Raw genomic sequence first — 22,660 nt, forward strand, 5'->3', positions numbered from 1 at the left:
AAGACGGAGCACAAAATAGGCAATAAAGTGAAATCCATATCCAAATAAAGAGAAGGCTGAAACAAGTCTATAACTAGTTTATAAGTTTATACAGTGCAGCTGTGTAAATATACGTTGCTGGTGTGTGTGTGTGTGTGTGTGTGTGTGTGTGTGCGCCTACACCAGGGTCTTAAAGTGTCCACGTGTTTCCTTCCCGTGCGTGAGCGCGTGCGTCTTTAAATATTCTAATCAATGTTTACGACCCCTGGCAAGAGGCGGGCTGTCGGTGTGCCAGCTTCACTGCAGGTGGAGGACTCTGCCAACCCCCAGCAGACACCAACACCTCCACTCTGTGCACGAATTCCATTTTGCTTTGTGAGAGAATCCCTCCTCTCAGGTTTCTTTAACCTTTTAAACACCCTGATTCTTCCTTCTGTCAGTGATTTTAGAACTCAGCCTCTTCTCTGCATCCTCCCTCGTGTGTCACTCTTTTTTTCTTTTTTTTTTTTTTTTGCTCTCTCTCCGTTTCAAACCATGATCCCCACTCAGCTCCTGCAAGGAAAACTCCACCTACTCAGTTCTGTTAATGTAGTCACTGACGGTGCAAGCAGCTCCCTCGCTCTCTCCCTCCCCTCTGCTCACTTTCTCTCTCACTTTCTCTCTTCCAGGCATCTCCCCCTCAACCTTCCTCCTCCTCCTCCTCTGAGCATCCTCTCCTCTCACATCGCTCTTTGGCTCCACTTGCGCTCGCAGCCTCCTGCCTGTTCGCATCTCTCCGCTCTCTTCTCTCCGCCTGTCCTCCTGTATTGCGCGCGCACACATATATGCATGCATGCGCACACTTTCACTCTTTCTTTCTCTCTCTGTGTCTGTCTCAGTCACATCGGTCCTGTGCAGACTTGAGTAAGCCCCGGAGAGGAGATGATGCCGGTGGTGATTCTGTTGGAGCTCTTTTGGTGATTTTTTTTTCCAGGGTTTTTTTTCCCCATTTAAACAAACAGAAAACTAGACTCAGAGAAATGTTGATGCAACAGCACCTCTTCTCTCCGCGCTTTGTTGATCTGCCTGCCGTCTGCCCAGCATCAGCCCATTTTGGGGGGATTTAAGCGACAGAGAGTGTGCTGCGCCGGCTGTGCGCTCTGCGGCTCTGGTGCACTGGATCTTCTTCCTCACCGCTTTAATTCACACAGAAGGATGATCAGTTCTTTGCGCCGACAGGAATATTACTACTTCAGCTGTCAATACTCTTATCCACTTCTTTGCCCCGGCCAGATCGCAGTCTGAGGCGCCCCGGTCCCCTGAAGGGAAGAAGAAGCATGTCAGAGGCACCTGTGTTGCACATGGAAATGAGCCGTCTGCTGCTGCTGCTGCTGCTGGACTCCAGCCTCTAAACTAAAGAGATTATCCCCAAAATAACAGAAGAAATTGGATCCTAAGAGTTTCCTTCTGACCAGCTGAGAATTCCTGTAGCTGCTTAACCAGCTCTATGATTTTCTGACTTCCCAAGCCTTTGATTTTGGCATCTGACTAAGAGGTAAGGCTGCTATTACTTTGCAATGTGGCTTACTCTAGCCTGCTCATCCTCAGCAACCTTGATTCTGCACTTTGGAGAGAAACGGCTCAGTCTCGGTGATGTGGCAGATTCTGTTGTTGCTTTGCTTGGTTACTTTGCAGTCTTCCAGAGCTAATTTTCACCAGAAGCTGAGTCCACTATTGGGCTTGCCCCAGCTTTCTGTCATTAGTCGGGGCTGGCACTCTGTCCTGTTTACTACTGTCTGCATCATCCACTGTCTGTAGCAGTGTGGCTCTCGCCGTGTGTTTCTGCTCAGCAGAAATGAATGGCACTGCAGCTGAGAAGCCAGAGGTATTTCGTGTTAAGTGGATTTCTAGAAGCAGAGAGTTTGTCATGATCTGCTGCTGTGAGTGCACAGGAATTAAAGATGAGCTGCAGGTATTTCGAGTATATTGAATCCTTTTTTAGAGCGCAAGGTTCATTATATTATACTTGTTGTCCTTCCTAAAAACCAGCCAGCTCAAGTTTGTAGGTATAGTTTTTCATTTTTTCACATCTTTGATATCAGAATCTCTTCTGCTGAATTACTTAGCGGCTCGCATCGACATGCTTGGCACTTATTTGAAGTGGTACGTGTAATTGGCATTGGACATGGACCTTCTTCCTGCATGTAGGGATCTACTTGGTATTCAGATTATATGCAAAGTACTCAAAAGTATTCAGTAATGTCTAGGTTAGTCCCTGTCGGATAGAATTACTGTGTGGTGTCTGTATATGGAAACACAGATGTGGGGTAATTGCATTCAGGGGTTCGCTGTACAGTCTGTTCAGTTTCAGAGTGTGTGCCAACTTCAGCTGAATTAAGCAGCATTTTTCACACAGAGAGGATTCGACACTGTTAGTCTAAAATTTGGCACCAGTGTGTTCCCTCGTGTGATGGTGTCACTGGACCACGTCTCCATACAGAAATCCAAAGGGAAACTGCATTCCCAGGTACCCTGTAGTCCTTGGATCGTCGCTCTTCGGGCTTTCTCGGTGGATATGTTGACTAGATTGAATTGCTTTTGTTGAAAATGGGATGTAACCTGCTGGCTCATCGGCTCCAAGAATAGTCAGATGCATTTACGGTCCATCTAGCGTACATACCATAAAAATTGAATATCTTGAGTGCTTTGAGCCATAATGCTGAAAGTCCTCGAAAAGCTACTGAAAATGTGTGTATCCGTAAATAGTAACAGCAGAGTCTTCTCTCAATCAAAGGACGTCCACGGTGCAAAACACGTCCAAGGACATAAATGATTTGGTGTTCTAGTCAGATTGTTGGGTTTGAAACAACTGCAAACTTCTTGCTGGTGTACAGTTTATCATCTCTTAGAAATCTGTCATTTTCTGTGTGTGCAATTGTTTTGGCTCTTCTGGAGAGCTCATCAGAGATTACTTGCATCCTTTCCTACAACCCTGTCTGAATCGCTCTCTTTTAAAAAGCACATCGAAGGCTGCAAACAAGAACCATACATGTCGGTAGTAGATAAAGTAAAAGTGGAGGAACGAAAGTGCTCTTGGGCATCATCAAAGTGCTCATAATGTCTCTTACAAGAAAAGCGTTCAACATGTTTTAAAGAAAACAAAGGTATCCCAAGTAACTGGAAGTCGTCTTCACTGAACGCACTCGTACTTTCAGTGAGCATTAACATGAATCACTGTTGAGCGAGTGGGTGCCGTGAAGTGACAGCCCCTTGTTATTGGCACGGTTAGGACTAATGGCAGTTCAGACAACACAACTGCTAGCAGCACTGCTGAGACCAGTTCATATGAATATTTGATTGACTTTCATCACCAACTATTGCTAAAACTTTCCTAGTAAATCTCTAAATGTCCCAGTGAGTTGAAGAATGTCACTGAAATATCTGCAAGTCAATGAAAACAAGAAATTGTTACCACATCATAAGACAATGTGCAAAATAACACAAAAGTTCCTACAGAGCTGAATCATTTGTAACTCATGCAGATTTTAATGCTCTATATAAGAAAAACGGGTCAGAAACTAAATGTGTACTTGCATTGTTTTTATGAAATGAGTCAGTCTTTGGTTCTTTATTAGTTTGTAGTAATTTAATTTGGTAAGGCGCAGTGATGGGGACTGCATGTATGGTTCATTTCAATTAAATGTTATTTATACAGCACCAAATCACAACAACAGTCGCCTTGAGGTTCTTCATATTGTAAGCTAGACCCTACAATAATACATACAGAGAAAAACCCAACAATCATATGACCCCCTATGAGCAAGCACTTTGGCGACAGTGGGAAGGAAAAACTCCCTTTTAACAGGAAGAAATCTCCAGCAGAACCAGGCTCAGGGAGGGGCGGCCATCTGCTGCGACCGGTTGGGGTGAGAGAAGGAAGACGGGATAAAGACATGCTGTGGAAGAGAGACAGAGATTAATAACAAGTATGATTCAGTGCAGAGAGGTCGAGTAGGATGGCTCAGGGCAGTTTATCAAGTTAAATAGATAAACTTTATTTTTTGTATTTTTTTGTGGTTTCATTTCTAAATATGAATATTGTTTTAACAACTGAACTAAATCTTGTCGTTGGTGCTGAATCAGGTGACCGTCCCTTAGTTAGGTTGCCCTAGGTCTGCGCTACTGTGGGCTTCCCATAATGCACTGAGTGTTTCTTCTTCACTAACTGTGTCTTTATACACCTCTCTGCATTTAATCATTAGATATTATTATTTCTGTCTCTCTTTCCCTGCATGTCTTTTGTCTTGATCTCCTCCCATCACTCCAAGCTGGTCAGAGGCTACTCCTGTCTGAGCCTGGTACTGCTGGAGGTTTCTTCCTATTAAAAGGGAGTTTTTCCTTCCCACTGTCACCAAGCACCTTGCAATGACTGTTGCTGTGATTTGGCGCTATATAAATAAAAGTGAATTGAATTGGACCTTAACTTTGAGTTCTTGTGAAGGGTAACAATTTTTTTACTATAAATTTATTATTTTTGAATATAATTTTCTTCTTCTATGACTGTCTATTAACAGCCTTTTTTTGACCCAGCTGTCTTGTATTTAAAAACTCAACGTAGTGAATAATATGTTGAAATTCTAGCCTTAATTACAGCAACATACATCCAGCTGTCAGCTCTGTGATTACTCATGCAAGCCACAACTGATCATGTCACCGTAAAAGAGGAGGCTTATTAATAAATATGGTAACAGTCCCACTTTCGGAATAGCCTCTTTGTCCTGTTATATCGTACAAACATTTCACATCTTCATACTACCTGTAAACGAATAAACGCTCACGCATGGTCACTTGTCACTGCAGATCCTTCTTGAAAGATCTCATGATTTGTAATTTAATGATGTCAGCGTGTGATAATTATCTGCTGTGTCAACATCGATTTCGTTCTGGCCGAGCACCAGATTTACTAATGGTTTGCGGCAGGCAATTTACTGCTGTTTGTGCTATTATTTAATGTTGAAAAAAGGCATCTCGTTTTTGATATTGCTGTAATAGTTGACGATAAGAGGGTTAATATAGCAGAAGGTGATGTTACCAGAATAAGCATATATTTGGTCCAAGTGAGTTGTGCAAAGCTATGAGCTAGGTGTCAAAGCTGCGTCTCTGTCCTTGAGACCTTCAGAGTCCTGGTTTCCTGTTGCTTTTTCAATGTTGAACTTAAGTTGGAGCTTCAGAGAGGAAAATAGTATAATTGCTCAATACACTAGCAACTTTTTATTCACACATAATGAAAACTGCAGCGAGCACAAACAGTGCTTTACAGTGTGGGCTGTAAAAGTGCTGTGTCTCTTTACTCAGCAGTGTGCACACAGAGCTCTGCAGCCTCACAAGTCTACATTTAAGTAGTTTTCTTTTAATTTTTTCTATCAAAATACACATTAATGTCTGCCATTACATCATGTGTACTATGCTACATTTTATGTTTTTTCTTTATTGTGTATCTATCTGCTTTTAAGCTTTCAGAATTTCACTATGTGACTGCAGAGCAACAAAATATTTTAAATCACAACAAAAATAGTTTGTCGTTAAACAAGAAACTAAGATTTAGCTCTTTTTATTTATTACACTAAAGAACCGGCTAATGCAGAGACTTGAACCAGGGCATATTCTACCACAACCAATGGTTTCACAGACACACATCATGTTTTGTGCCAAAGTTTGAATTGTTTTTGTCATTTCTCCTGAGACATTTATGAGAAACAAATATGAGGACGGGAAGGTGAGAGATGACAAGGCAGAAAATTGTTGAAAGAGCAAGACAGAATAAAGGGAGGGATTTATAGGAACAGTGGGGGACTGCAGGTGGTGATCAAGAGCAGACAACAACAGTGTTCCCGTCAGAAGCCGGCACTATGATATGGGTCACTTGGACATGACAGCTGGTAAAGAAACATGAATAATAAATTTTGGGAAAAGTGTAGTGATGAATACTGCATTAGAGCAGAAGAAGCTCTGAGCCGTTTCTTCCCTCTAACCCAGCAATCACTCAAGGATTACTTAGGATAGAAATGCTGGCCTGTGTGCACGCAAATTATACACACACACGCACACAGCACGTGATCATGTGATGCATAACTACATTAGACCTCAGAGGACAACACCTAGAAGCTGATCTGGTGCCAGAGGACAACCTTCCGTGTCCTTCAGCATCAAGACACCTTAAACAAATCAACTCATTTTAGTGGTCTGATGACAGCCTTTAGTGTCCTTGTTTAGCCTTGGGACACATACGTGTGTGTTTGTGTGTGTGTGTGTGTGTGTGTGTGTGTGTTTGTCAACAGATGGATAGATAATGTATTTTTATGTGCACAGTTGTGCACTGCCAGTTATGTCCAGTATTGTACCACATTTGTGAAGCTTTTCTAAGAACAGTGAACATTAGTAACAATAATAAATACAAAATATGAAAGTAACAACTGGTGCTGATAAAAAAAAAAAAAAAAGAATAAATAAATACATTTAAAAAGCACAGAACAATGCTCTACCTTGAATTGGAACACAGGTATATATAAAAAAAACTACATAATGTAGTAATTCATCAAAGCAAGCACACACAGGGGGCAGTTTGTTGTTGAAAGACTTTGGTGATGGCCTCTTCTTCTTCCAACAGTGCACAAACAAGGTCCATAGAGATGGATGGGTTTGGTGTGGAAGAACTAGACTGGCCTGCACAGAGTCCTGATAGAAAACCTCTGGGATGAATTAGTGGATCCTGAGAGTCAGGCCTCCTTGTCCAAAAATTCCCATAAACACTCCTAAACCTTCTAGAATGTTTTCCCAGATGATTTGAAGCAAAAAGGTGGGCTGACATCATCATATTAAACTGTATGGATTAAGAATGGGATGTCACTTAAGTTCATATGTGTGTGAAGACAGACAAGCAAATACTTTTGGCAATATAGTGTACTCCTCAATGTGAATGTCATCCAGTCTTTTGCTCTCTGCTTACTTGTTAGTGAAGCGTTTGGCTCTTTTGCTGCTAAATGTCCCCATCTGCCATTTGGTGCTAAGCAGGTAGAGTGCAGTGAGTTTTAAGAGCTTATTTTTGCTGAAAAAGTCTGTCTGTTGTAGCTGAAAAATGTTATGAGCGTAGTCTGAGTGAACTATAGCGGTGAATTTACAGACTGAACAGCAAAACAATGAGCTGAAACTTGATATAAAGCTCCATAAAGCAGAGAGGAGCTGCAAATTCAGCTGATAATTCTCACTAGCTTCATCATGATGAGAGACCCCTTTCACGTTTGATATAGTTTTATTATAAAACACTGATTACAGCCACTGTAAAGATAGCATAAGGTAGGTTAGTAAAAATGCCATTTGTGCCCGTTCTTTATTACGTTACATCTTTAGCAGTTTTCTTCTTTTCTGGCTGGTTTTTCCTTGTAGCATTTTGTCCGTTTTCAGTTTCACTGCTTTTTCTCCGTTTTCTGACATTTTGCTCTCCCCTGCTTTAATATTTATTATTAGTAGTATTAGTATATGTTACTACTCCAGCCCTGCAGTTAATAAGCTCCATACCATAGCATCATACAGCATTAAAAACGAATTCAAGGACTATTTCTGTTTGTCAGCACTGTTCAACAAATCTATGTGTATTTGTGTTTTTCTTGGTGTACTGTACATGTGTTCATGCATGAGTGTCTATGCCCATCGATGTTCTCTAGGGGGCTAAAGGAAATTGGAGGCTTACTTCCTTTCCACTAATTACCCTGCAACAGTCCCCACTAATTGTCAGGGCCTCACGCGTATATATGTCAGCAGTGTGAAGCCATGTGCACAAAGTGGGAAGATGGTGAGAGGAAGGAAAAGGCAGAACAAAGCAGGTCAATAGATTTGCTTTGAAGATGTGTACAAGCCTTTAAAACAACTTCTGGATGTGGATCCATTTCGCTGGAAGGGAGGAGGATTGCAAGATTGTAATATCAACATGGGCGCAGATAATATACTCCATTTAAAAATCATGGACTGCATTCCATTGCGAGCTGCTTCTTGTGATATTTATTTCAATGTGCCACCAAAATAAGTGCACATAATAAAGTGAATACCTGCACATTCTAATGCAATCCAGTGCAATGGTGCAGCAACCCACACTGGCTTTGTAAACAAGTAATAATCAAAGAGGTATTGATTCAGTGTGTAGTGTGTGAAGTCAAGTGGGAGCCTGCAGGACCCTCTGGGCTTGTGAAGAGCATTCTCATTCATTCAGAGTTAACTCTCCCACCACTGGTCAAAATTTAATGTCTCAAACCCCCCCACTGCTCTCTCTTTTTTTTTTTTTTTTTTTTTTTTTTGTGCACATCTGCGCTGGTATAGACTGCAACCAGGAAACAGCTGGATGTTTGCACGCTCAAGCCTGACACTGCCTCATCTGAGACCGACTGAGAGTACTTGTATTTTACTACTTATATTTATAGTCAAGCATTCAAAATTAATGTTGCAAACAATGTTGAGAAAAAGTCATATGATGGAAGCAGGTTCTAAGAATAGATACCAACTAGAGATCTCAAAGTCCCTGCGTGAGATTTGCATGCAGGGATTTTCAGAGCTCAGGAGGGCTCGATTACAAAGTCATCTTTTCTAAAGGAAACTTTAGTAGTGCTCAGGTGGCAAACAAGGAGAAGATGGACCATTTAAACTTTGGCAAATCAGTAAAATTCTTATGTTGTTAAACTGTCAGCCATACCACACAAATCTAATCACATAACTAACATGAAACAATGTTTGAAACCCACTTATGTTTAACTTTAAATAGCATCTTTAATGATGGCCGGAAAACTAATAGTATTCCTGTTTTGTTGGGCACACTGGTCTCAATTAATAATCATTTTAATGATATGGCAACTGTTCTTATTGTTAAACCACAATAGAAATTCCAGGTTTAAAATTTGATTGCATTGGGTCTGAACAATGCTGTTATATTTCAGGCTCAGAGAGGCAACGTCAGGGACAGCTCCGGGTTTTCAGTGTTATGAATGTGTTTTTTTCTTGTTAGTATATCACTATAGTAACCAGTGCTGTAACTCTGACCCAGTCCAGAGCAGGTCATGTTCAAGATTACAGATCAGCGGGTATAAAATCATTGCCTGCTGACGGGTTAATTCTCTGGAAGAATATCATCACTGTTCCTGGAAAATTGCCAGACTTTACTGTGCGAGTAATAAATTAATTTAATACATTTAATAACGTTTTCTTTTAAAAGTGGCCAATTGCTTTCTTTTCCTGATGAAGGGAATTAGAAGAAACTTTATTCTTGCTTTATTATATATTGCCTGCAAATGATTTAAAACCGTTTATTATTCTATAAGTACTTTAAGTACAAGTACATTTATTTGTACTTGCTGACTCCATACAAAATTGACACGCAGTCTAAGCCTACATTTAAATTCAGTTTTTATTTTTATTCTTTATTTGCTCTCAGACCCCCTAAACACCATCTGGGCTTAACAGTACTTCCACACATCTGAACTTTAATTTAATGGAATAACAACTGTGATCCAACAGATTCTCCCGGGTACACCAGGAGAATCTGATGGATTACACCAGTGTCTTAATGATAAGAGCTGTGATACTGATTAGTCTGTTAAATTTCACAGTCACACATTTTTGCTGGCTTTCTTTCCTGGCTTCACGGAGGCTAAACTCTATTAAAATAGTAGCACGTTCCCAGTCTTACTCCCTGAAATGCTTAATGCTCGCACACATTCATACAGCACATTTCTCTCACACACTTTCAAACGTTGCTGTTTTTGTCTGTGCCAGCAGTTGTTTCCAGCCTGTAATATCTACTTAAGCACTTCATGTTTTTCTAAAATGATTTTATCTTATCCATCTCTATGGTTGGTCGTGTTTCCATCACAGCTACATTTATGTGAACCTGTTCATAGCTAGACTGAGAAACCCTGGGCTGACTTACAGTATGGACTGGCACTTATATAGAGCACTTTTCCACTCTATTTGAGTCCTTCACATACAACACCTTTTTCTATACCTCTGTGATTTAACCAACATTCATACCCCAGTGCATACATCGAAGGAAACCTGGGGTTCATTACCTTATCTCAGGATGGAGAAGCCAGGAATTGAACCGCTGACCTTATCTGCTCACCAGATAACCTATTGCAGACTTTTCAAGAATCCAAAGGTCTGGGACACAGAATTAACAGGACTTTTGGAGAAGGACAGCTTTGTTGTCAGAGCAGGAGATTGCTGTATTCCCAGTTCCAAAAAGAAAAGTTCAGGTGTGCTTCTGAAATGCCATCACAATCACAGCTCATAGTATGCAGATAGATATTGACTGTGGTGCAGTTCCAAACGTGTTTTGCAGTCTGGCATCAACAACTCAGTCATTACAGGAGACGGAAATGACAATACAGTTTAGCACGTCACACTGCAAAAGAAACCCTGCTGCAGGTGATTGACAGCAGTGACACTACGTGTGCAACAAACTTCAGTATAACTTTCATGTCATTTCGTGTAGAGTAACAAAAACAAGGAAGGAGAAAAACGTTACAAAGTAATGCAGTACCGAAAAGAGGGTTCAAGCTCTAGCTGCCAGTGAAGTTTCAGATGATTTTCAGAATATTAAGGAAGTGTGTGGATTTAAAAAAAAAAAAAAGGTTTAAATATGTAACGAATGTAAATTATTAGTATTTATGCCATTTTCAAACCAAGGTGTTTGTGGGAACTGAGTAGTAATGGCTGTTTCTTTTTTACATTATTAATGCAGTGCAGACAAATGAGTGAAAACTGGATGCTTGAAGCTAAATGTTAGAAAGCAAACAGTAAAATCTGGTTTCACATGAATATTTAATGCTCGAAAGAGGAAAAATAAATAAATCTCAAATAAAAACAAAGGACTTTATGTTTCTCCTGACAGATGGAGCTTGATTGTGCTTACCTTGAGGACAATAGATATGTGTGTGTGTGTATATGTATTTTTAATGTAGAGATGTGTGTAAATGCATGCATTGCTCCAATGCTTGTCTGTGTGTCCAAATCTGTTACTAAAAGCATGGTGGTCTCCGGCAACTCTCTCCCATCTCCTGTCTGCTCCGTGAGTAGCTTTGTGTCACGCTGCAGCTGAGCGGTGATGACAGGCCTGCCTCAGCGACATGGAACTTTTCGCTTTCAGTCAAGAGTCTGAGTCCTCCGAGGACCTGATTTGTCAGGCAGAGAAAAACAAAAGTCCACAAACGGTCCATCCAAAGGTTAGTAAACTCTGCGTGGAGGAGACAGGCGTGAACAGACAGGCTAAGTGTTGAGGGAGCATTGCATAAGAAGAGCAAATAGATTCGATGACGAGTGAAACTGCACAAAGATGAAGCTGTTTGCTTTCATATATTTTACAGTGGAGTTGCGGTAAACACAAGTGGTTTAAAGTCCTGTGAAGGGAGTCGCCTTTCTGTGGAAAAAGTGTCATATGAAGTCAACACATTAGGCAGTGTGGGCTGTAAAAGTGCTCATGTCTGCTCTGAGGTCGGGCATGTCATCTTGAAAAGAATTTAAATATTTTAAGCAAAATTTTCACACCAATCGTCTATGTCCTGATTTTGAACCATTACAATTTTCTGGTTTTTAGCAGGAAATGTTCTAACAAATGTGATGATTTGAGATGGAATGACATGGGTCAGGGAAATGAAGAATGTATTTAACAAAATCATTTTCTGAGTTATAGAGTACCATTTAGAAATGGCAGAATTTAGTTTTATGTGGATTAGACTACTGACTATTGACACAGGCTGGCCCCTGTGATTGGCTGCCCCTCGTAAACAACAAGTTTTGAGGAGGAGGTGGGTGAACCTGTGCGCTGACCATGTTAGAGGAAATGTGTGCTGAAGGGTCTAAGGTCTGAGTGTTCAGAGTAATCAGAAGAGATTACTTTGTGATACCCTGCAATACTTTGGGAATGTTTAATGTGAACACTGACTATTGTAACAGAAGACCTAAAATAAAGAAAAGAATAATGAGTTCCCTTTGATATTAGATGAGCTTTATTTTTGAGTGAGTAACTTCCCGTCAGGACCAACAGAAAACCAACAAGTTTTTAAAGTCTCTTTTCTGTTGTGTGGCTGCAGGAGGAACTGGGGGCAGGACGATGTTGTTGTTTTATAAAATTATACTGAAAGACATATTTGTGTGTGCAGAACCATCTGCACTCATTTCTTTTGTTTAGTTTTTTTGGCACCAACACACCTGCACCTGTGTGGATAATTCACGACTCAACTTCTGTCAGACAATTGGCAGCTGCTGATGTTGTTTTCCGAGATAAAGTTAACTTCATCAACCTTTCATGGTGATCCCTGCTGAAAACATGTTTCTTTGTTTAAAGTTGAATGATGTCAGTAGCAACACGTACATTTGTGTCACTGTGCCCCAGCTGTCTCCCTCACACTCTGTTTAACTTGTCCTTAAAATACTAGTTCAGATCTACAGTTCAGTGTTTGCAGAGTGAACAGAAACATGGCCGGTCAGCTGTGTGAGAGTTTGATCTCTGTTTCACTCGTGCTCATGACCAGACATGGGCAGTAACATGTTACTGTAATCTGATTACTTTTTCAAGTAACAAGTAAATTAAGGGATTACTATTGCAAAAAAGTAATAAGATTACTGTTACTTTACCGCAAGTACTCTGCATTACTGCATTACTAAACTGTCGTGATTTTGTTTGTGAGAGTGTCTCATGACAATGACGTACGAGCGACGTCCGTGGCAGCAACAGACGTGTGCAGATCAACAATGGATAATGTGGAGTGCGGCAGAGAGTACGACCACGCAGCATTTACAACGCGGAAGTACTGACATTGGTTTGAGTTTGGTTCTGTAAAAAGTGTCAAAAACATTAGCGTCTGCTGTGCACTCTGCGTGGGAAGAAAACTTTCTACAGCGCAAAATAAAACTTCAAATCTAAGGGAGCACCGAGCACGCTGCCACGGGAATGTGAAATTAACAGAGAAATCCCGGATCCCCCCCACTGACATGACCGCTGCAGCACCGGGCAAACCTCCACCCGCCCCACTCCTGCTGAACAGGTGAGAATAGACTTATCAGCGACAGGACTCAGTGCTGCTGAATCTTTAATTTGATTTATTGTTTGCTGTGTTTTACTTGCATCTATTTAAAAGAGTGAGTGTAAACACAGAACATTACTGTATTTTATATGCTATATGTTAAACACATTTCTTCCAGTCAGAGAACGTTGCATATAATTTAATTTTTGGTTGATGCAATGTGCATAAAATTAAAAGATTAAAACTAAGTTTTAAAAAAGTTTTTAAAAGAGACTTTTCCATTTGATTCAATTTTATATCCTGAAACATGCAGAAAAAAATCTAATTTTTACGTATTCAGGTTGTGTATCATGTTTTTAAAAAGTAACTAAGTAATAAAGTAATTAATTACTTTTGAAAATAAGTAATTAGTAAAGTAACGGGATTGCTTTCTTAGAGAAGTAATCCATAATTAGTAGCTAATTACTATTTTCAAGTAACTTGACCAACACTGCTTATGACTTTAATGAAGTTCACAAACACCTCATTTTCTCACAGAGGCCTCGTTTTATAGGTGACCAGTATTTGTTTCGTTGTCAGAGTGGGTTTGGTTTTCCCGCCATGTTTCTTTTGCCTTTCTCACACTGGATTCAAGCATCTGCCAATAATTTCCCACAGATTTAGATTCTAGCTGTACTTGTAGAGCGGAAGTGCACATGCACTCTTCCTTAATTACTAAATACTAGTGTTTATGAGTTGCTCCTGTGAAAATATTTGAATTGCCAAGTTCTTGGTGGTGAATAATGACAATTTTATATGTGATCCGGACTTCAGCTCCTGAATCAAGGCTACTTTCAAAAGCGAGCACACAATTTTAGCACCTTTATTGTTGGATTTTTGGGGGGTATAAAAGGTGGTGCTTTGACACCATAGTATCTAAGGAATGCCCTTATGGTATTCAATGTCCTTTAATACGTACAGTTTCTTATTTTCGTGACATTTTTGACACACCTACCCAAACAGTTCACTGTGCTCCAAAACCTGTTGCCATGGAGCTTCTAAGGAGCTTGGAAAGCAAAGCAGCAGGACTTCATTACATTTCATCTCTCATCCAAGAAGCTTCTTCAGTTCTAGGACCAACTGGTGGAGATTCCAGATTTTAAACACTAGTGGGAGTTGTCCCTTAAGAGGTTTGTTGACCCACTATTGATAATGTGCCTGATCACATGAGCCAAGGTGTGAAAAAAGGTGTGGACCAACCAATCAGGAGTGAATCTCTTGCGAAGCATATTCCGACTTTAAATGAAAATGTTGCATTAATTAAGATTTGAAACTAGTGACTGGCATCATCTGGAACCCATCGGGAAAAAATTTGCTAAGGTGTTGGAGCCATTTCAAAAACACGTCTGTGCAATCTGATTTCTGTATTTCCTTAATGAAAGAATACATTTGTTACATTTTTCAGAACTGTGCTTGTTTTTATAAAAACGTGTGCGTAAGAGCTACTGGCCTTTCAAAATAAAAACAAAATGCATTGCATTGTTACATAGAAGGCTCTTAAACAGGGAAAAAAAGTACTTGAGCAAACGAGGCATGTTGTTTAATGTTGACTGTGCAAGCTGAGTAGAAACGTTCTGCATAAGAACCAAATAAGGCAATGCTATACATAATAGTTTATGCTGATTCACAGATATTAACACTTATCTTGGAGAACTCTGCACAAAGTTCTAGCAACATTGTTATGGATTAAATACTGATTATGGAAAAACAGAGTCCAGCACACCTCTTTCTGCACTCTGACTAACAAGCAAGCTCCTTCGAGGTGCTCGATGTTGGCACGGGGCTGACGAATATGCATTGATTTGTTTGTCGAAAGGGGGTGAATAATTCTGATGAGCTATTGATTGTAGTAAATCAAGACATTCGTCACCTTGGTTAAGGGCAGAGGTGCCTTGCTGATAGGTTGTATAATGTATATGATTGGTGAACCTTGAAACAAGGCATTGAAAAATGACCACTTTGCTAACTGGCTGTTAAAGCTCATCATTCATCGAGGAATTTTAGTGACAAGCTCAAGGGTACACGATTGCTGAACAAAACAAAAACATACTTAAACTGTATTTTTATTATTTTCCAAAGTGGTTTCTGACTCTGAAGTTAAGCTCTGGTGGCTCTACGACACGACGCTGAAGCAGCCGGTGCTTTCACACAAAGGCGGGAGGATTGCATAACCAGTGCGCCAAGAGATTTTGGACTGCAGGAATACCAGCAGCTTGTGAAGAATGGCTATTGTTTCTGAAAGAGTGAATGAGTGAGAGAGGAGAGGTGAGGAGAGAGTGAAAGAGGAGTTCAAAAGGCAGAAAATAAGAGACGAACTCGAAGAAGGCGACGAAGTAGAACATCGGAGATGGGAGGGAGAAAATAAAGGGAAGATGAGGAAAACTGCAGAGAATGACAGGACGGTGAGAAGATGAGAGAGGAGGCTGGTCAAAGTGAAAGGGAGAAAGCTGAAGTTGAGAGAGAGATAATGAAGGAGACCGATGGTAAAAGTGTAGAAAACGAACAAGAATCCAATTATATGTGGCTTCAAGGAGTCAGAGCGTCTCATCATACATGTTGCTCTAGAGCTCTGACAGGACAGACCTGACTCACCCCAGTCTCTCTACAGTAGGACTGTGGGCACAATTGATTGGGAGGAAATAGCTCCTCATTATTTGTAGTTCATCAGTCAATGGTAGAGAGGACTCTGGTTCAGAGTTTAAGAATACATATAGCACATGGATTAGAAAAGTCGCTGTTTTTGACGATTTTTCCCTTTCAGTTCTCAGAAGTCTGGCGCCATACAGTCACTTTGTTCAGCCTGCTAGTCTGTGTTAGTTATTTGGCAAATCTCGATTGTATCCACAACTTTAGAATAAAATACGGAATAAAACTACATTTTAATGATCATTTGAAGTGAAATTTCAACTAAGCTTCTACAGATCAGGTGTTCCAGACACAGCAGCTGCTAGATTTCTTCTCCATGTCTTAGATTGGTGTTTAACAGCAACTTGAGAAAACCTCTGTGCACTCATTTCGAAGCATGATCTAAGTTAACATGATCACATGGACATGTTTTGTTGTTGTTTCATTTTAGATTTGATGTGAATCTTTGTATAAACTTCTTAAATAAGGTTTAAATGCCTTCATTTTTCTTTCTTCTACAGTCTTTTCCTGTAGATTCCAGTGTTCTTTGAATGCCGTGTCTCTAAAGACGTCACAGCGTCAACTCTGCATGTTAATAAATTACACTTGTGTGTTACAACACAAGGGCTTTCAAGGCATCCACATCCCTGGAACATTTATATAATTTCCTCTGGGATTAATAAAATATTCTGATTGTGATTCTGACAAAGTGTTGAGGCAGTAAGACTACACGTGTGTGTCCTAAAGAACAGACTGTAGGAACATGTTTTGCCTGAACAAAACCTTTAAAGTCGCCCTCTCTCGCCTTTTGCTTTGAATATTGATTAACCTTGGGGTCTGAATAAACTTCCTTCCTTCCTTCTTTCCCTCCTTCCTGGTGTACGGACTCCCTCCTTTGTAGCTGAACTGGATGTAACTGGAAGCCCCTCTTAACCCTGCACTGCAGCCTTTCACGCCATTGAAGTTGTTCCATCAACCCAAAGTTCAGTTACATATCTGGGAGGTTATGTTGCCACAGATTTGATGCAGATTTCCTGCTGAAGCATGATTCACACATTAATTTGAACATTCATGGAACGAACATTGAAATGCTGCATGGTGATTGAGCTTTTGTGCCCAAACGCTCTCGCTACACCTCTGAAGATCCTTTGAAGTCTGAAGTGCGTTAAAGACGTGTCTGTTCACTTGGATACTTGAGTAACACTTCTGCGTTTTGATTCGCTAGTGCTCTCAAACCCAGTTTTATTTATAGTGCTGTTTTTCGTTCTTTCATTGTATAAATTTCCCGTCTTCTTTACATTTGAAATCCTTGTATTTCATGGCTGTTTGTTCTTGTTTAAATTTTGCATTGCTTTAGATTTTCTGCAGAGCTCCCTTGGACTCTTGTCTGCACTCTATAAATAAATATTGCTCTCTTGCTTGCTTTTGTCTGGGGTTGAGCTTGAACTGCAACAACAGTGGGTCTTATCAGTTGTAGCACTCGCCTTTGTTCTTGTTTCCTTTCTGCTACCCACAGTCTAACAGACACATTAAATTTCACAACGTTAGCAAATGCACCTTTTCATCCAGGACTCTTGTGTGCTTTAAATCGTGTCTTAGCAAAATAACTGAGTTATAGAAAGGGTAAAGGTAAGGCTGTGACAGCTTGAGTTTTTATTTTGATGCAGTTTGAGCTCCTTGTTGTGTTCCCTATTTATCCATCAGGGTTATTGGTGCTCATGCTCCCCCGCTGGGCTTTGTTTTATTTCAAGTAACCGCTCTTACCGCTGCTGTAAGGAACCGGCTTCATGGCGTGTTTTTGCACAGTGGAGAAGCAAAGAAGACATACTCTGTAAACATGCTGCAAATTCTGATCGCGTGTTTTGCATATTAGTGCAACACAATAGCTGTAAATATATTCATTTAGGCACTTTTCCATCATTGTTCAGTAGAAAAAAGCTCTAGTGATAAATGATTTCATATTGTAGTTTCTACAAGCCACTGTCATGCATGTCCAATAATTCCATATTCTTTGGGGGAGCTCAACCAAATCAGCTCTGTGAGCAGATATGCTTTAATGTACAGGCTTTTACTTATGAGTGAATACGAGTGTGTACTTGCAGTTGTTGTGTGTATTTATTTATGCACTTTAACGTTCCATGGCGTTTTACATGAAAGAGGAAATCACCACCGGCTTCCAGACAAGACTCGCTTTCCCTGAGCCGGGGAGAAAATTGAATGAGTCAGGATGTAAAATTTATTCATTATTTGATTTCCATCTCCTGACGCCGGCCACTGAATTCCTCTCTGTAACCGGCTAAGCACAAGTGCCTCTGGCGCATGGCTACAAGTGCACAATAACACCACCTATCATTTTAATGCAGATGTTCCCAGCAGAAGAACGTTTCGGCGGAGTGGAATATAATGTCCGTCAGAAATGAAGCTGCTTTTTTTTACTCTTTCTTTATTTTTACTGGGCAACGGAGCGACACAGTAAACTGTTTCTTACTGAGTGCGATGTGAGTATGAATGGGCTTTTGTAATGGATCATTGGTAATGCATCTGGGTATTTTTAATTATTTCTTTTTACAGTGGAGATGTGTGTAAATGCATGCTTATGCCTGTGTGTGTGTGTGTGTCTCATTGTTTACCAGAGGGCAGTGTTAGCTTCAGGGACCCACGACCTGAATTGCAGAGGGTAGCAGTATTGTGAGCTAATATTGACTGTATGAATGATGGTCATATTAACCTGTTGAATGGATGGCTGCTTTGACTAATGACTACCTGATTTTTCATTTTCTTAATTCCACACTTTGCAAGGATGGCTTGTGTAAATTAAAAGATTCAGATGGGGATGGAGGGGGAAGGCAAGGGAAATGAAAAATGGACAATTTTGAAAAAGTCCACAAAGGCACAGAGAGTTTCACACCAAATAGTTTTCTAATTGAGATCAGTGAAGGGAGGGGGGGAGTTATCTCCAGCTTGTCATTGTGCCGTGTGTAGAAATGGAAAAATTTCACCTCCTCGATTGAAACAAACCCAAAAGACAGGTGTTGAATTTTGAGAGCGAGAGCGTCGAATCAATTTACTCGAGTTGAACAAAACGGCATGATGGGATTTGTAAAAATGTAGTGTATGGCTTTATTGTGACGGAGGTTCATACTCGATCAGGCTTCAGAAAATCTGTGTGGGGGAAATAATAGGACGATTCTTCTGCTTCTCTCTTAGTTCAGTGCAACAGGCACTCAAGGAAGAAACCAAAGGATTGAAGAAGCCTTACTGATGTGTGTCCAGATTGTGCTGGCAAAAAAAAACAAAAACATTTCAAATTAATACAGAAAAGGGCAGCTGAGCGTGAGAAATAGCTTCCTGTTACTACTTCCTGTTAAAAGGAAGTTTTTCCTGTCCACTGTCACCAAAGTGCTTTCTGATAGCTAATCATCTGATTCTGTAATATTGTAGGGCCTTTACCTCACAATATAAAGTGTCTTGAAGTGACTGCTATTGTGAATTAGCATTGTAAATAAAAGTATATTGAAATTCATCCATGTAGTGTATATTTTTCTCTCTACATCTAAGCCCACAATATTCTTGCTAATCAAGCCCAAACCAAGCAGATTGGGGCCTATGCCAGAGTGAGTAAGCCACAGCTGGTCCTGTGTAATGACTCTCATGTCTCTTGTGGATTTGAGCTGGCTGCTTGGCCACACTCACAATATCTTGAGGAGAAGAGTGGCTGGAGCTGGCAAAGGCACAGAACATTTACCCGTTCCTGGTCAAAACCGACGCCCTCCCCCTCCTTTTAAGGTCTGACTATTGCAAATCAGTTCTGAAAAATGTATATGTTTGTGTGAAACGTTGCAGTGAAACATTTACTATCCACATAACCAAATGCTGTACAAACACTCCTGGAAGGTACAGTCAGTTATTTATGCGTTTAATCCTTCCCTAATGTGTGTTCCCTTACACTTTGCGTTAAGCTAATACATAATCAAACGTCCCCAATGGCAGTTTCTTTTGCTAACACCATTTATACTCCAAGTACAGGAGGACTTTTTATTTCACACACAGCCACTGATATTACCGAAACCAAACACAGTAACCCCGCCCCCCACCTTCTCTCATTTATTTCCCTCAAAACAATTTATTTCTTTATTTCTTTCTACATTTCTTTTCCAGTTCTGTCATTCAGAGCTGTGGGTTAAACCTTTAGCTTCTTTGGTTGATTGACATTAGAGCACCGATGAGCCGGCATGGTGGGAGAAATTTTAATCTTTATCTATTTTGATCCTCCACACAAATCTTCCTTATTGAACTCAATCAAAAGCTTCATTAGGAAATAGTTGGGTTTGAATCTTAATTATTTTTGTCATAGCCAAAGAGATGTGTAACTGTACGCAGTGCAAGTCAAGTTTTGGATGCTGCTGTCAATGTAGCTGGCATACGGGTATGAAAACATCCAGGAGGCATCGTTTCTGTTTTTTTGCCTCAAACTGGAGAAAAAGCGCTTCAGTCCTGCCTCTGTCTATTACCTTAGAAAGACTTCTCAGATCCTTTGTCTTTTTTTCTTTTCCTCCAGATGTTGAGGAATGAAGTTGCTTCTGCTGCTCCTCAGCGCTGAAGAAGCTCCTCCTGTTGCTGATATCAAACTGTAGCCCCAGTTAATGGTGATACATTATGTCGGGCTCTTGTCTGATGAAGTGTACTTAATGTGCAGCAGTGTGGCAGCTTCCTGTCATGTGGCATCAGATCCGTCAGGGTCAGGGTGAACATCTGCTTTGTCCTTGCACTCTTACAAGTAGGCTTTTTCTATTGCTGCGTGTCAGCGAACCTTTTTAGCTGCAGAGCAGCAGATTGCCCACAATCCTCCATTTTTTCTGCTCCTTTGTGGGCTCAAGAGGTGCTTTTGTTCTCTGCTAAATGGAAGAGGCACGACACAAAAAGTCTTTCTGGCTTCAGTTTGTGTGTCTGTGTGTATCTGATTGTGAAGCTTGTAAAAATCCCTCTCTGTGCATTCATCACATGTTGGTACTACAGGCAATTTACTCTTAAATGTTACAAAATAAAGGCAAATTACCTTTTTTAACTTAAGCACTCAATGTGATTTTTATTTCCCAGTAACGTCTAATTGGAAAAAAAAGTGAAAATCACGATTTACCCAAAAAGCAGGCAAACTGCGATTTTGCTGCGGATGTTTTGCAACAAAAACACAGCTTTATATGGAAGAAATAAAGATTAAACAAGCAAAAACCAACATTTCTCTGAGTGCATTTTTATAGCCTAACCTGAATATAAATGAAATGACAGTTTTAATAGCTTTGGGATCAGGAGTACATCTGTACTGTATATTCAAAAATAAGAGGAGAGGGAAAAAGATAAAATTGCAACAGAACAACCCACTTGACACCTCTTTAAATGAAATATCACAAGTAATCACTGAAAACGTCAGTGTGTGTGTGAGGATCCTCTGTAATTCCTACCTCACCTTCTTCAGAGGGCAAATGCTGCTCCAGATAGGTTGATGCATCGACCCTCTCCACTACAGGGGGACAGAATAAAGCACAAGTGTTCCAAAAAGGGTCCTTATTAAAACACTCCACCACTCATTTCCTCCCCTCATGGCCTCTCGCCTGCAGCAATAACAGCAGCACCTGCAAACCGCCTCTTCTGACCTGCACAGGTGCTCCGGACTTGCTCCCTTGCCAGGAAAAAAAGCTAATTTTGACTTCAGGCTCTTGGTTTGAATTTTACGATGCAGAATTAAAAGACTGAGGGAGGGAAATAAAGTCTTGGATTCTAATTAAGGGAGTTTTGTGCATCCCAGAGAGAGATGATTACAGAGAATAAAAGCTTTTAACAAGCATGGCATAAGGTAATCCACCACTCTCGCCCCTCACATCACCCATCAGCCAGTAAATGACGCCCCGGGCATGTCAGATTGATTGGCTGAAATTCAGTAACAGCATAATCAAAATGAGAGCCAGGACTGTGAGCCACCACAGTAGCTCTAATATTACATTTGAAATGCATTGTGTGTGAGGTATTTTGTATGTGCCATCCATCTAGGCTCTCATATTGTTAAAGTCTTTGCAGTTTTCGAAATCCAGATAAATAATTCTAACCTGTGTGGCAAACAGAAACGATCTGTTTTCTGTCCCAGCTGGATGCATGGGAAGCATTTCGAAAAATACTCTTTGATATGTTGTTCGGACCGTCCTGACCCGCAGCTGGTCAAGTGTACAAATTAAATTTGGCATTTTTGCATTTTGCAGGTCTGTTTCCTGCTTATTCCATATAAAGTACCATGGCTAATTGAGTGGTAATAACTTAGAAATTACCACATTATTATATTCTTGTTTTTTCACTGTTACCCTGCTGTTACCACTTTATTACGGAGTTGTATTTCCATATTATTACCCCCAGTTTTGGGGGTCTTATTATCCTATTACATAAATTAGTAATAACTTGGAAAATAACACATTATTACCCTGTTGTTTCCCCCTTGTTACCCTACTATTACCCCTTTATTACCTAGCTGTAGTAGAAAGTGCTACCAAAATAACTGTCACAATCCCGAAAACTTTGACTGCAGCTCCGAGGACTTTCTTTCCCTTCATGAGCAAATTTTCAGAAAAGAGTTCCTGGTTTGTTTTACATGATTTAGACAACACACATACTGCTCCAGCAAATTCCAACTGCCTCATAAATGGAAGCCCATCACATACTGCGGTTGGTCCTGGCTCAGCTTCGGCGCCTGGTGAGCTCATCACTGGACCCACTTCAGTTTGCCTACCAGCCTGGCATTGGAGCGGATGATGCCGTCATTCACCTCCTACATCGCTCCCTCGCTCACCTGGAGACCGCTGGAAGCACTGTGAGAATCATGTTCTTTGATTTCTCCAGTGCCTTCAACACTATTCTTCCCTCGGTTCTAAAGGACAAGCTGGTGAACTCTGGAGTGGACCATCACCTCACTACCCGGATTTTGGACTACC

At 40.5% G+C, this 22,660-nt stretch overlaps 1 protein-coding gene across 2 annotated transcripts in view; it reads left to right on the forward strand.

Moving 5' to 3' along the window:
- Window positions 1–653: 653 nt before the first annotated feature.
- The window catches only part of sgcd (sarcoglycan, delta (dystrophin-associated glycoprotein)), a 428,494-nt gene continuing 406,487 nt past the window's right edge, over window positions 654–22,660 (forward strand). Inside the window, exon 1 of one of the 2 annotated variants that reach the window (XM_084940968.1) lies at window positions 654–1,513. The gene's annotated coding sequence lies outside the window, so the exon portion shown is untranslated. The remainder of the gene's footprint in view (window positions 1,514–22,660) is intronic. The other variant, XM_084940967.1, reaches the window with a different exon arrangement.

Source organism: Perissodus microlepis, chromosome 10, assembly GCF_051167445.1.
Source record: "Perissodus microlepis isolate ML-2025 ecotype Zambia chromosome 10, ASM5116744v1, whole genome shotgun sequence".
Taxonomy (NCBI): domain Eukaryota; kingdom Metazoa; phylum Chordata; class Actinopteri; order Cichliformes; family Cichlidae; genus Perissodus; species Perissodus microlepis.